Source organism: Leptodactylus fuscus, chromosome 2 (genome assembly GCF_031893055.1).
Source record: "Leptodactylus fuscus isolate aLepFus1 chromosome 2, aLepFus1.hap2, whole genome shotgun sequence".
Classification (NCBI taxonomy): domain Eukaryota; kingdom Metazoa; phylum Chordata; class Amphibia; order Anura; family Leptodactylidae; genus Leptodactylus; species Leptodactylus fuscus.
Window position 1 is genome coordinate 138,908,103 of NC_134266.1, and position 15,231 is coordinate 138,923,333.

Sequence of the window (15,231 nt, forward strand, 5' to 3'; positions counted from 1 at the left end):
GGAGTAACTCCAAATGGTTGTGATACGCTGTCTGTTAATGTTGATGATGCTAGTGTAAAGCCTGAACCTGTCAAACCGGCAGTGGGGGAGGGGATCCCAGCAGACTGCAGTGAAAATGTTAATGAATCCTTGTCTCTGCCTGAGCTGGAGGTGAGAGCTGCTGTGTCTGTCGACAGGCCCACATCTGCTGGGGGGCTTCTGGCCCCCTCTCTCTGACCATGCCTCCGGTAGACACCACTGTAGCTCACTGTGAATCATCCATTACTGCTGAATGCTCTGTCAATGTACTTGCTAATGATTGTTATGGAAATGTACAGGGTAGCTCTCCTGAGATACTGGGTCCCAATTCGACTACGTTACCCAGTACCTCAGATCAGCACCCAGCTGAGGCCTATGGGCCAGGCGGTCATGTGGCTCATGGAGGTCTCAGGGACGATCTGGGTCCAGAACAGACTGTAGACATTGCAGTGGTCACCCGCAGCCAGCGTGCTAAAGAGGTGGAAGGTACCCCAACCCCTGGGCCGCTCCTTCCACCACCCGGAGATGGTACTGAGACCACTGTGACTAGCCCTACGGCCCTGGAGCCGGATGGGTAATGCAGGTATGAGACATGCTTGTCTCTTCTGTCTAGCTCCAGTCAGGAGTTCAGGGACATGGTCCAGGCTCACCCACGTTTGGACGCATTGAAAGAGCATGCCACTCAACCTCCCTTGGAGTCAGACAAGGACCGCATGTACTGGGAGCAAAGGAAGTTGTACTGGGAGACAGTCCCCACCAGGGGAAAGGGAAGTCTGCTCTGGGAGAAACATTTAGTGGAGCCCCAGCCCTATCAGGCAGAGTTGATGAGGATTGCTCATGACATTCCACTGGCAGGTCACCTGGGGATTGCTAAGATCAAGGCCCGCCTCAGCCACTTGTACTACTGGCCTAAGATGGAGAAAGACGTAGCTAGATACTGCCGTTCATGTAACACCTGTCAGAGCATAGGCAAGGCGGGGCAAGACTCCAAGGCCCCTATGATACCTATGCCCATCATAACCAAACCTTTCCAGCGGGTGGCTGTGGACCTCATTGGACCTCTGTCCATCCCCAGCCGCATCGGGAAACATTTCATATTAACGGTAGTAGACTACGCTACTAGGTACCCAGAAGCTGTCGCGCGGTTCTCCACTTGGGCCGATGTAGTGGCCAAGGCCCTGGTAGACATCTTCTCCTGTGTTGGGTTTCCCAGAGAGATGCTCACAGACCAAGGTACCAAGTTTATGTCTGCCTTGATGCAAGGCCTGTGTATGGTAATCAAGGTGCAACCAGTGTGACCAGCCCGTATCACCCACAGACCAATGGCCTGTGTGAATGGTTCAACGGCACCCTGAAGCAGATGCTCAGGATGTTAGTCAAATCCCATGGGCCCGAATGGGAGCCTTATCTTCTGCACCTGCTGTTCGCTTACCGGGAGGTGCCTCAAGCCTCGTCACGGTTCTCCCCCTTCGAGCTCTTGTATGGGAGACGTGTAAGTGGGCCCCTATCTCTCGTGAAAGAGTCCTGAGAAGGAGACTATGACGCAGCTGGTGCATGACAACATGGTCCAGGCCCAGGCCGACCAAAAGTGCTGGTATGCCCGCGAGAGAACTTACCAGCCGGGGAAGAAGGTATGGGTCCTAGTCCCAGAGCCCCCAAACAAGCTTCAGGCGAAGTGTGCCGGTCCATACATCGTCCAACAGCAGGTCCACAGTGTCAGCTAGCTGGTCACGATTGATCCAGGCAGGAACAGGAATAAGGTCTTCCATGTTAACATGATGAAGGATCATGACCGGGAAGCTAGTGCCTTTCTGGTATGCAGTTTGTTAGAGGATGGGGAGGAGGAAGTCATTTCAGGAAAGGGGAGTCCCCCGGGGAGGCCCAGGTGAACTCCCTGCTGGCAGAGACCCAATGATCCCAGCTTAACAAAGTTCTACACTCTCTCCCTGGTCTGTTCTCTGGAAATCCCATGAGAACCGGCCGGACCACCCACCATATGGATCCTGGGAACCATAACCCTATCCGGTGATCACCATACCGCATCTCCTCGGAGGTACAGGTTCAGATGCGCAAGGAGATCGATGAGATGCTGGAAATGGGGGTGATTTGGCCCTCTTACAGTGCCTGGGCTTTGCCTGTAGTCCTTGTGCCCAAACAAGACTGGACTACCTGGTTCTGTTTGGACTACAGGGGTCTCTATGAGATTACGGTCGATGACTTGACCAGTTAGGTAAGGCCCAGTACTTGTCCATCATGGACTTGAGTCAAGGATACTGGCAGATTCCGCTGTCCCCACAGGCACAGGAGCAGTCGGCCTTTATCACCCCTTTCGGATTGTACAAGTCCACCATCCTGCAATTCGGCATGAAGAATGCCCCTGTCACTTTCCAGCGGATGGTCAACTCCTTGCTGTCGGAATGTGAAGGGTTCGTGGCTGCGTTCCTGGACGACATTGCCATCTTCAGCTCCACTTGGGAGGAACACCTATAGCACCTAGCACAGGTGCGGGAGCGTATCTACCAGGAAAAGTGTTAGTTGGGCATGCGCCAGGTCAAATACCTGGGGCGCCAGGTCCAATACCTGGGACACCGGGTAGGTGGGGGAACTCTGAAACCAGAACCTGAGAAGTTGCACGTAATCACATCCTGTCCAACCCCTCTGGACCAAGTGGCAGGTGATGTCTTTCCTTAGCACGGCAGGGTACTATAGGAAGTTCGTACCAAACTATAGTGCTCTGGCTGCTCCCCTGACAGACCTCACCAAGAAGAAGATGCCGCAAGCTGGCCGCCTATGAGCACTCCTTCCGGGTCCTGAAAGCGGCTCTGGTAAGCACCCCTTGTTCTTCAAGTGTGTGATGAATTATGCCTGCTTGTACTGCAGACGGATTCCAGCACCTACGGCCTTAGTGCCATGCTGCGTCAGGTTGACTCCGCAGGGCATGAGCACCCAGTGCAGTACCTCAGTAGGAAGCTCTTGCTGCGGGAAGTAGCATATGCCAAGCGGCTTTGAGTGGTACATAGAGGAATGGAGAAGCGCAATAAATAACTCCAAGAAACTCACTGTGTACCAGTCACTGCAAAGGGACTACACCATGGCCACCTACCTGGAGAGAATATGCCACCCCAAACACAGACAGACCCTGAGCCGGTACAGACTGAGCGCCCACAACCTGGAGATGGAGACAGGGCGACACAGGCAGACGTACAAGCCACGGGAGAACAGACTGTGCCAGCACTGTGACCAGGGGGCCCTAGAAGACGAGACCCACTTCCTGCTACACTGCACCAAATACTCAGCTGTGAGGGCCGTCTACTACTACCAAAGACTCTCTGCCCACATCCCAGACTTCATATCTGCAGATGAGAAGAGGAAACTCTACATCCTACTGGGAGAAGAAGAGGCCACTGTGGAGATCGCTGCCCAATACGTGTCCAGCTGTCACCAAACAAGAGGAAGATGAGACTCCACGGACTGTTATACCCCACCCCACCCCACCTCCCCATATAGCGGTCACCAACTAAGAGGAAGATGAGACTCTATGGACTGTTATACCCCAAACCACCTGCCCCCCCCCCATATAGCGGTCACCAACTAAGAGGAAGTTGAGACTCCATGGGCTGTTATACCCCAAATCATGGGGTATAACCCCATAGGTAAGATAATATCCTTGAATGTGAAGGTGCTCAACTCCAATGCAAAGCACAAGATGGGTTTCGAAATCCCACCTTAAATCACTTATTGACCTCGCAGCTCAAATTAAAGGGATTCTACCATTAAAAAACTATTTTTTCTAGGTAACACGTCGGAATAGCCTTTAGAAAGGCTATTCATCTCCTACCTTTGGAAGTGCTCTCCGACGCGCCGTTCGTTTGAAATACTGGTTTGTACCGGTATGCTAATTAGTTCTCTCGCAGCGATGGGAGCGTCCCCCAGCGCAGGAGATGCGATGGGGGCGTCCCCATTGCTGCTCAAAAACCGACTGCAGCGCCGCCTCTATGTTCTTCTGTATCCTCCCCTTCCTTCTTCAACTTGATGTCGGACGCCTGCGCAGTATGCTCTGTTCGGCGAACTTTGCCAAACGTACTGCGCATGCCCGCGGCCATAGTGCAGACACCGCAATTTCGCGCATGCGCAATACGTTCCTCGAAGTCTTTGCCGAACAGAGCGTACTGCGCAGGCGTCCGACATCAAGCCGAAGAAGGAAGGGGAGGATACAGAAGAACATAGAGGTGGTGCTGCAGTCGGTTTTCAAGCAGCAATGGGGACGCCCCCATCGCATCTCCTGCGCTGGGGGACGCCCCCATCGCTGCGAGAGAACTAATTAGCATACCGGTACAAACTGGTATTTCAAACAAACGGCGCGGCGGAGAGCACTTCCAAAGGTAGGAGACAAATAGCCTTTCTAAAGGCTATTCCGACGTGTTACCTAGAAAAAATAGTTTTTTAATGGTAGAATCCCTTTAAAGATTTTCTACTTCAGAGGGTTGACAAGCTACTCATATACAAAACAGTGTTACTATGATAGTACTAACAAGCCCCATACATCTGACAGCTTCGGCACCAGGCAAAGAGGGGTTCAGCACATGCTCTCTGGTGCTCTGATAGGGCAGTACTTTATGATCCTAGCAAGGCTGCCAGAATGTTTCACAAATTATGCTAAGCTGTACTCCTTGTGGACTGCACTCCCTTCTAATCCAAGTGAGGATAACGACTTTCTCGTAATCTCGTTTACCTTCCCTCACTCTTGCAGCCCTTAGGGTGTGTTCACACATCAGTATGCCATCCGTCCGTTTGAATTCCGTTTGACACTTCAAAACGGACTGATGCACATACTGATTGCATACTGACACCTTTTTATGCTGAAAGCAAACGTTCTCCTTCCCCTAGAGGACAGATAAGGGGATTAAAAGTAGCAATTGTAAACAAAGTAGAGATAAGGAGATATAATAAATGTCCCTGTGTCCTCCTTATCTCTACTCTGTTTACAATTGCTAGTTTTAATCCCCTTATCTCTCCTCTAGGGGACGAGAACGTTTGCTATCAGCATAAAAAGGTGTCAGTTTGCACTCAGTATGTGTATCAATCTGTTTTGAAGTGTCAAACTGAATTCAAACGGACGGATGGCATACTGATGTGTGAACACACCCTTACATAATAAATAAACCTAAGCCATCATAATAAACCTATTGAGTCTGATGAGGTAGAACAGCTAGTAAAAGACCTCCCTAACGGGAAATCACTGGATCCTGACGGTTTTACGTATCAGTACTACAAAGTTTTTGGAGCTGAACATTTCCCCCTGTGAGAAGGTGACATGCAGAGTGCTGGAATCACGCTATATCTCCCCCAGCTTTTTAAAATTATGTACAGTTCAGTGCGGGTCTTGAGTAGGCCTCAGCTACAAGTGTGAGTCCTTGGCTCATTACTGGGCCAGAAAAAGGCTGCTGATCCTACATTCCAGTGCAGATTCAGGAAGTGAGAGGAAGTATCTGGGTCTGTCCTGTAACCCGGAGTCCAGTGAGACAAAGTTGTGCTTATTTTGTCTGTGTGGCTGGTAGTAAGCCACACGTATAGTTAGGTTAACATTTCTGTTTAGTTAGATGCCCAGATGAGCAGGACTTTATTTTGTTTTTGTCTGCCTGAAGTAAAGGTTTATTTATTTTCTTGTTTATTTTCTAAATAAACTTGTTTCCAGCATATTTTGTGTCCCTCTCTTTGACTGGTTGGGTCTGCACCACTGTTACTACCGAGCTACCCTCCCCACACCTGATATAGGCTCGCACATCTTATACGTTCCTTTCTTGCCACAGCCAGTTTTGTTTTAATGATTTGCTGATTTTTGTGGTTTTTGTCTTCACAATGTACAAGCTATATATTTTTTCATTTTTCTGATGATGGAGCTACATAAGGGCTTTTTTTTTTTTTTTTTTGCAGGATGAGACACCATTTTTTAGTGCCTGTAATTTAATGAATACATGTTATTTTCTCTTTTTTTTTGCTGAATTAAAAAAAAACTAACATAAATTCTGTCAGTGCATTTTACCATTTATTTATTTATTTTTTATAAATTCTTTATTTTTGAACCAAAAAACAATACAAAACAACATAACATACAAAAAAAAAAAATAACAAAGAACCCAAATACTGAGTCCTTAGAAATCACAAATGATAAATCCCATCCCACCAGGAATAACAAAAGGCAAATCAGGGACATAGAAGGAGAAAAAGAAACGGAAACAGGGAGAGAAAAGTGTAAAATATTCTGTATTACGGTGAAACTTGTGACCATGTGTTGTGAGGCCTTATCATGATAGGAGTCAGCTTGTTATAAATCAGTGTAGAGGTTTATTAATATCTTGAGGGAAAACACAGGAACAGGGAAAATGTCCAAAATAACATAAATATCAGTCAATGTCTCAATAGCTTACATCTTCAGAAAAGTTAGATTTCTTCATCTGGATATCTTGTAGTTACAGCTTGGTTCATGCTTGTCATCTGGTTGATGGACTTGGGCTGGTCACGACATCCTCCATGAATGACCACCTGCCAGGACCACCCACCCTGGTCTTCCCAAAGACCCAGACATGTGTATTTCTTACTCATTTATATCCATGAGAGGGGGAGTTACCTTCCATCTTGTTGCTATGTAAGGAGATTTCTAAAATGGTGTACTCTAACTACACCCATGTTCCCAAAATATAGAAGTACTAGCTGGTACCCGCGACTTCGTCTGCGGTGATTGTAGCAGTGGGTATATAGAGGTGCGGGTAAGGTTTTCGTACTGTGTATAAGGTATGGGATATGAAATGTAACTTTGTATCTTGTTTTTGCTGTAATTCAGAGAATACGTGAGACTTTTGTGTTGAAGTTACTTTGTATTTGAGCTGCTATATATACGGTGTTGTGAGAAACTTTACATAGTGACTTTGGGACAGAAGTATTTGAAGTTAACCCCTTCCCGTCGATGGCATTTTTTGATTTTGGTTTTTCATTTTTGACTCCCCTCCTTCTAAACCCCATAACTTTTTTATTTCTCCGCTCCCAGAGTCATATGAGGTCTTAATTTTTCTTGGGACAAATTTTTCTTCATGATGCCGCCATTAATCCTATTAATATTATAAATGTGAAAGTTTGTGAGTTTGGATGTTTGTGGGTTTGTGTGTTCGGATGTTTGTTAGTCAATCACGCAAAACCCGCTTGACCGATTTGGCTGAAATTTTCCACAAACATAGTTAATACACCCCATTGCGCAATAGGCTACTTTTCGTCACAATAGCGCACATACGTTTTTCCCAGGACCCCCACAAACCCCAAACTCACATCACTATCTCTGCAATCTCACACACTTTGGACCCCGATTTGGCTGAAATTTTCCACAAACATAGTCCCTATACTCGATTGCGCAATAGGCTACTTTTCGTCACAATAGCGCACATACGTTTTTCCCAGGACCCTTTGGATGTTCGGATGTTTGGCGGTCAATCACGCAAAAACCGCTCCACCAATTTGGCTGAAATTTTCCACAAACATAGTCCCTACACTCGATTGCGCAATAGGCTACTTTTCGTCACAATAGCGCACATACGTTTTTCCCAGGATCCTTTGGCTGTTCGGATCTTTGGCGGTCAATCACACAAAAACCGCTCCACCGATTTGGCTGAAATTTTCCACAAACATAGTCCCTACACTCGATTGCGCAATAGGCTACTTTTCATCACAATAGCGCACATACGTTTTTCCCAGGACCCCCACAAAACCCAAACTCACATCACTATCTCTGCAATCTCACACACTTTGGACCATAGCAAGCCACAAAATTCATATTACCCCCTACAGCAGAGGTCAGCAACCCCTGGCACACATGCCAAGAGTGGCACTCCTGCCATATTTCACTGGCATGCCAGCAGCACAGGACCTGCAAGAGTTAAATGAAGTCTCTGCTAGAGCTGAGGCATAAGGACACTCCCCTTTGAGAGGGGTGCAGGAAACCCAGGGGGTGGAGCTTAATCGCTCAGGTATCTGCCTGCCTGCTATAGTGATAGCTCCTGCCAAAGCTGCTAGCAAACTGAAAGTAAGAAACACACAGTTCCCTTCCTTTATTTCCTATTCTCATTAATGTCAGGCATGGGGTTATTAGTTTAGTGTTAGTAACTCCATGTACCTCACATTAATAGGAATAAACCCCATCATGTCCCTCATATTAACCCCTGTGTGCCCCATATAAAGGTTACTAATATGTGAGACATATGGAGGTACTAATAAAAGACCTCAGTAATGAAGTTACTTAATTATTACCTCCAAGTCTCTCACATATCAGTAACTAGAGATGAGCGAGTACTGTTGGGATCAGCCGATCTGAACAGCACGCTCCATAGAAATGAATGGATGCACCTGGTACTTCCGCTTGGACGTAGCCAGCGCGCTTAACCCCCCGCGTGCCGGCTACGTCCATTCATTTCTATGCGAGCGTGCTGTTCGGATCGGCTGATCCCAACAGTACTCACTCATCTCTATCAGTAACTCTTACACTGGGGTTAATGTGAGGGACATGATGGGGTTAATTGCTATTAATAAGAGGCGCATGGAGTTACTAAACTGTCATGCACAGGGCCAGACTTTATGTTGCTTACTCAAGAGTATCCTGTGCCCAAAACTTACATGTACTGGCGCAAAATAACAACTCATACAATGTCGTATATCAAAGTATATTAACCTGAAATACTTCTGTCCCAAAGACACTATGTACAGTTTATACCAACACCGTATAGCGGCTGAAATACAAATTACATTCAACACAAAAGTCTCATGTGCTCTCAGAATTACAACAAAAACAAGAATATGCAAATCTGCCTTCCATGATGTAATTAGGAAGACAGTTGCTGCCTCATTGTTGCAAACCAATAGAGGGCTCTCACTGGAATGTGCAAGCCTGTCTTAAGACAGGATTCCAGTGAAATAACCCAATAATGGCTGCTCCCTTTAGCCTCATGCCCGACCTTCCAAGAGGCCTTTGTTTAGCAATGACGCTGGGATTAATACCAGGTATAGTCTCTATGGTATGGAAGGCAGATTTGCATATTCTTCTCATAGTTCCTTGCAAAGTGGAGTGCTAAAGGCTTAACAAGTCTCCACACACCTATATGGTGGTCTCTCCCTAAGGAGTGACAATATCCCCCGAACCCTGTCTAAGCCTCTCACCTCTACCAGGTTATAGTCCTCTCTACATCGGGCTGAAGAGATCCAACCAGATCGAAACAGCTGTCCTCGATTGAGAGACTATACCTGGTATTAATCCCAGCGTCATTGCTAAACAAAGGCCTCTTGGAAGGTCGGGCATGAGGCTAAAGGGAGCAGCCATTATTGGGTTATTTCACTGGAATCCTGTCTTAAGACAGGCTTGCACATTCCAGTGAGCGCCCTCTATTGGTTTTCAACAATGAGGCAGCAACTGTCTTCCTAATTACATCATGGAAGGCAGATTTGCATATTCTTCCCATACAACAAAAACAAGATACACAGTTACATTTCATATCCCATACCTTATACACAGTACGAAAACCTTACCCGCGCCTGTATATACCCACTTCTACAATCACCGCAGACGAAGTCGCGGGTACCAGTTAGTTATTCTATATAATGTACTGGGAAGCAGGTAAAAAAAATTCTGAATGGGGTGGATTTGACAAAAAAAAATGCATTTCTGCGACTTTCTTAGAGGCTTTGGTTTTACGGCGTTCACTGTGCAACCAAAATGACATGTCCCCTGTATTCTGTGTTTCGTTACGATTCCGGGGATACCAAATTTATATGGTTTCATTTACATTTTGACCCCTTAAAAAAATCCAAAACTGTGTTAAAACATTTTTTTTTTGAAAAGTCGTCATATTCCGACAGCCGTAACTTTTTTATACGTCCGTGTACGGGGATGTATAGGGCGTCTGTTTTTGCGGGGTCGGGTGTACTTTTTAGTTCTACCATTTTCGGGAAATGTTATTGCTTTGATCACTTTTTATTCAAATTTTTATCATAATCAAAAGAGTGAAAAAACGGCGGTTTGGCACTTTTGACCATTTTTCCCACTACGGCGTTTACCGAACAGGAAAAATATTTGTATAGCTTTGTAGAGCGGGCGATTTCGGACGCGGGGATACCTAACATGTATATGTTTCACAGTTTTTAACTACTTTTATATGTGTTCTAGGGAAAGGGGGGTGATTTGAATTTTTAATCCTTTTTATTTGTTTTTATATTTTTTTGACTTTTTTTTAACTTTTTTTTTTTGCATTTATTAGACCGCCTAGGGGAATTGACATGGGTGGGCGGTGTCGCGGATTGTCAGAGCGGTGGGGATTGGCAAACAAGGCTGCTCCGGAGCGTTAAAGAGAGCATCCTGGAGTATCGTTAAGGGGAGGGGCAAAGTGGTAAAGTATATGTATATGAGATTGTGTGGGGTGAGGGGCTAGGCTGCAGAGGGCAATATGAATTTTGTGGCTTGCTATGGTCCAAAGTGTGTGAGATTGCAGAGATGGTGGTGTGAGTTTGGGTTTTGTGGGGGTCCTGGCATAAACGTATGTGCGCTGTTGTGACGAAAAGTAGCCTATTGCGCAATCGAGTGTAGTGACTATGTTTGTGGAAAATTTCAGCCAAATCGGTGGAGCGGGTTTTCCGTGATTGAGGAACAAACATCCAAACATCCAAACACACAAACCCACAAACATCCAAACTCACAAACTTTCACATTTATAATATTAATAGGATGATGTCAGTAGAGTATTAACCCTTAGTGTGATCAGTGGGCAGAATAGCCTAACTTAGCATAGCTAGGGCGGGATGGTTTAGTGTAGTTTAGCTAGGGAGACAGGGAGGGGGTGCAACACGGGGGGGGGGGGGAGCAGTGACAGGGAGATAGCGTGTAAGGTACACAGGAGGTTACATAGAAGAAATCTACACATTTAAACAAATACAGAACATACCACAGACACCTAGAAATCACTCAAAACACTGCTAAAAGTATACGGATGCACTTTTAACCCATTAATAACACTAACAGACTTTTAAAAATAAAAACCCCTTCTGTATGGAATGTTATGAATGTCAGGATATGATGCCCTCTAGCAAATTGTTTATATTTCCAAAATGGTGTTTTAGTATGTAAAAGTACTAAAAATAATAAAAATCTATATAAATATGGCATAACCGTAATCATAATGACTCGCTGGAAAACACTGCCATGTCATTTTAATGCAGAATAAAAACCATGAAACAAAGTGCAAAACATAATGACAAAATTGTAGATTTTGGACATTAATAAAAGCAGAACAAAATATTATGTACGGTACTCCAAAACGGTAGCAACTAAAAATACAACTTATTGCACAAAGAATAAGCTCCACATGACTAGATAAATAAACTATGAATTATGGAAGGTGGAAATGGAAAGAATGAAACAATTTGATGACCTTTACCCGGCATCCTTACGCTAAGTTCACATTAGCATTAGCTCTCCATTGTTCGGGCTAGTTCACATGGGGTTCCGCGTGAACACATTCCATTGCGGTTGCTGCGACGGTATGCCAGTGCAGTGCACCAACATCCCGTCGCGGCTTTCCGCTCTGGATTTGGCCCAAATGAATGGGGTGGTCTCGCGAGGCGGATGCCACGGCTGAATCAGCCGCGAAATCCGCCTGAAAAAAGGGCAACTTGCTTCTTTTTTCCGCGAGTGGGAACAAACCACTTGCGGAAAAAGGAAATGACCGGCTCCCATTGATTTCAATGGGAGATGGCAGGATTTTGATGCAGATTCTGCGTCAAAATCCTGACCATTTTGCCCCATGTGAACTAGCCCTTCGGGTCCGTAGAAGGATCAGAGCAACGGATAGGTGGACCACTAAAAATGACAGTTACATACAGAGCCTGCAACTAGGTAGGTAACTCTAAATAATGGACGGATTAAAATAACTTCTTTATTTAGAATCCGTAAAAAAATACTCCAAACTCCCAAAAATCCCAATACAAAAGAGACCTATAAAATATTATGCAAAAAATACCGCCTTCCCATATGGGGAAACTAATTTTTAATTAGCAAAAAGCCTGCCACACTGCGCCTTACATGTAAGGAATAAGCACGGGGGCATTAGCGCTATACAGCACTAAATAGTATCTGCATAGTGCAGTATTAGCCTTTGCTAAAAAAATGGTGGTACCTCAAATGACCCTAAAAAAAGGAAGTTTAAACAATCTCCAACACTCCCTACAATCCAGTCTTGCCAAGGGTGAAAAAGTGGTGGAAGTGGTGTGGATATAATAACACCCCGGCAGCCAATTCTGGTATATTGCGTTCCCCAGAATCCCCAAGGACTACTGATTAGGTCAACAGAATAGATTGAAATACAGTTAGTACATCTAATGCATTTCAAAACCGGTTGAGCAATTCCTACTACCAGGAAATCATCAGAGGCTTACTATACTAGTATCATTGAGAATTCTACGCCAGTCTTCTGGTTCTACATTGATAAAGCTGGACGTGTAGCATTTACCCCCAGATCCCCCCCGCCAGCACTGATGCATGGCCGCACGGAGGAGTGGAGGTCACAGCCTGAAATAGAGGAAGGACCACCCCCAATCGCTGAGCCAGTAATATTTCCATATCGCGTACAGGCCCATCCGACAGCCGGGCTCAATGCCCTGCGCATAGTAGCTGTCAATAGAATTGCGGGGTCAGGACATGCCTCCACAAAAGCCCTGCCCCCTGGCCAAGCATAAACAAAAGCTGCCAAAGTAATAAAGCTCCATAACAGAGGAACGATCGCAGGTAAGTATGCATATACCGTTACCGTGTTTCCCCGAAAATAGGACGTACCACGAAAGTAAGGCATGGCAGACATTTTGCTGCCCTGCCTAATATAAGGCGCTCCCCGAAAATAAGACGTAGTGAATAGAAATGAATGGAAGTAGCCGGCAAGTGGGGGGTTAATCGGCGTGCCGGGCGCTTCCATTCATTTCTATGGGAGCGTGTGTGGGCACCGACCGGAGGCTTTAGCGCTGGATGTCTGCTGACACCAGCAGACACCAGGCGGCTATGGCGGCCGACCGACTCCCGGGTGGCCGGCATAGTTAAACACCCGGCATCCTGCCGGGTGTTTAACTATGCCGGCCACCCGGGAGTCGGGTGGCCGCCATAGACGCCTGGTGTCTGCTGTCCTGCCGGGTGTTTAACTATGCCGGGAGTCGGGTGGCCGCCATAGACGCCTGGTGTCTGCTGTCCTGCCGGGTGTTTAACTATGCCGGCCACCCGGGAGTCGGGCGGCCGCCATAGCCGCCTGGTGTCTGCTGGTGTCAGCAGACATCCAGCGCTAATGCCTCCGGTCGGTGCCCACACCGACCGTGGGCATTAACCCTTCTGGCGCCGGTGATCGCCGGCACCTGGAGCATGCTCCAGGGCCGATGTCACGTTGGCATGACAGCCGGGAGCCTTGTAAAGGGAGCCTTGTAAAGGCTCCCCGGCCTGTCTGCAGTGCTTTTCTTTTGCAGGCTGCTCTATGCAGCCTGCAAAAGAAATGACGATTTTTTTGCAATGCAATGCAATTGCAAAGGTCTGATCACTAATGCATTGCATTGCATTAGTGATCAGACCTTTGCAAATGCAATGCAAAATCATCATTTCTTTTGAAGGCAGGTTGCCTGTCTGTAATGTATTACAGGGGGTTAATAAATGCAAAAAAATAAATAAATAAATATATATATATATATATATACACTCACTGGCCACTTTATTAGGTACACCATGCTAGTAACGGGTTGGACCCCCTTTTGCCTTCAGAACTGCCTCAATTCTTCGTGGCATAGATTCAACAAGGTGCTGGAAGCATTCCTCAGAGATTTTGGTCCATATTGACATGATGGCATCACACAGTTGCCGCAGATTTGTCGGCTGCACATCCATGATGCGAATCTCCCGTTCCACCACATCCCAAAGATGCTCTATTGGATTGAGATCTGGTGACTGTGGAGGCCATTGGAGTACAGTGAACGCATTGTCATGTTCAAGAAACCAGTCTGAGATGATTCCAGCTTTATGACATGGCGCATTATCCTGCTGAAAGTAGCCATCAGATGTTGGGTACATTGTGGTCATAAAGGGATGGACATGGTCAGCAACAATACTCAGGTAGGCTTTGGCGTTGCAACGATGCTCAATTGGTACCAAGGGACCCAAAGAGTGCCAAGAAAATATTCCCCACACCATGACACCACCACCACCAGCCTGAACCGTTGATACAAGGCAGGATGGATCCATGCTTTCATGTTGTTGACGCCAAATTCTGACCCTACCATCCGAATGTCGCAGCAGAAATCGAGACTCATCAGACCAGGCAACGTTTTTCCAATCTTCAATTGTCCAATTTCGATGAGCTTGTGCAAATTGTAGCCTCAGTTTCCTGTTCTTAGCTGAAAGGAGTGGCACCCGGTGTGGTCTTCTGCTGCTGTAGCCCATCTGCCTCAAAGTTTGACGTACTGTGCGTTCATAGATGCTCTTCTGGCTACCTTGGTTGTAACAGGTGGCTATTCGAGTCACTGTTGCCTTTCTATCAGCTCGAACCAGTCTGGCCATTCTCCTCTGACCTCTGGCATCAACAACGCATTTCCGCCCACAGAACTGCCGCTCACTGGATGTTTTTTCTTTTTCGGACCATTCTCTGTAAACCCTAGAGATGGTTGTGCATGAAAATCCCAGTAGATCAGCAGTTTCTGAAATACTCAGACCAGCCCTTCTGGCACCAACAACCATGCCACGTTCAAAGGCACTCAAATCACCTTTCTCCCCCATACTGATGCTCGGTTTGAACTGCAGGAGATTGTCTTGACCATGTCTACATGCCTAAATGCACTGAGTTGCCGCCATGGGATTGGCTGATTAGAAATTAAGTGTTAACGAACAGTTGGACAGGTGTACCTAATGAAGTGGCCGGTGAGTGTATATATATATGTATTAAAAATTCAAATCAACCCATTTCCCTAGAACACATATAAAAGTATGTAAATACTGTGAAACACATACCGTACATGTTAGGTATCCCTGTGTCCAAAATTGCCTGCTCTACAAATCTATAAAAATATTTTTATACTGTACAGTATTTAATAAATGTAAATTTTTATATTTAGCAATATATGTGAATTCTTCTTTGAAAAAAAAATAAGACACCCCCTGAAAAT